The following is an 813-nucleotide window of genomic DNA, read 5'->3' as shown; positions in this document are numbered from 1 at the left end:
CAGTGTTTCCTTTCCATCTTAGTCCTTAGGAGGGAGCAACTTAATAGCTTTTATTACACATTGACTGTGAAAAAGGAAAGATGATATGATGTCTCTTCCCTCAATGGTGATACATTTATATCCATCTTAAGTGAATGATCTTAAATGGGTTTTATCTGGTCATTTAATTAAGTTTGACACAACAGCCAGGAGTACAAATTTTGGTTCTCTGTGATGACAGCCACAACTTTATATATAGTACATTTATGGTATATAAATATGGCTTATATTCTCTAGCTTATGGGGAAGTTATTGAAGTCCTAAAAGTCTTTATTCTGTTTTATACACTCATACCTGGATTCTGCCTGGAGCTTCCCTCACTGTCATATCTGCTGTTCATTGATTGCAAAAAAATTAAAGAGAAGAAAACAGAAGAGCAGACAGGAGATGACATACGAGATGATATTAGAGGAGATGCAAGCATAATATATATAGAGATATATCCATATATATAATATTTACATTGTGCCATATATCTAAATGCGGCTCTTAACTGAAATAATATTTGCTGCCTTGAGGCCTAGGCAAAATAATATAGACTTAATTGATGTCATACAGAGGAATTAAAGTGTTTCAATAACACAGGAAATAAGAAAGTTGACTCATTGCATTTTTCACACTTTGGTATTCTCAGGTTGCCGTTTGTTTCATTACCACCAGCAAGTGAGACACTAGCATATTCCAGTTAATTGTTCAAAAGCTGACTATACAAGACAATGATTGCACAACAAAGTACTTAGTTTTGTCATAAATCATTATGCCTGGTGGAAAGCG

This window comes from Genypterus blacodes, unplaced genomic scaffold (assembly GCF_046128005.1).
Source record: "Genypterus blacodes isolate CSIRO-AG114 ecotype Tasmania unplaced genomic scaffold, CSIRO-AGI_Gbla_v1 ptg000053l_1, whole genome shotgun sequence".
NCBI lineage: Eukaryota > Metazoa > Chordata > Actinopteri > Ophidiiformes > Ophidiidae > Genypterus > Genypterus blacodes.
The sequence above is the reverse complement of the archived record's forward strand: the minus strand, read 5'-3'. Positions refer to the sequence as shown.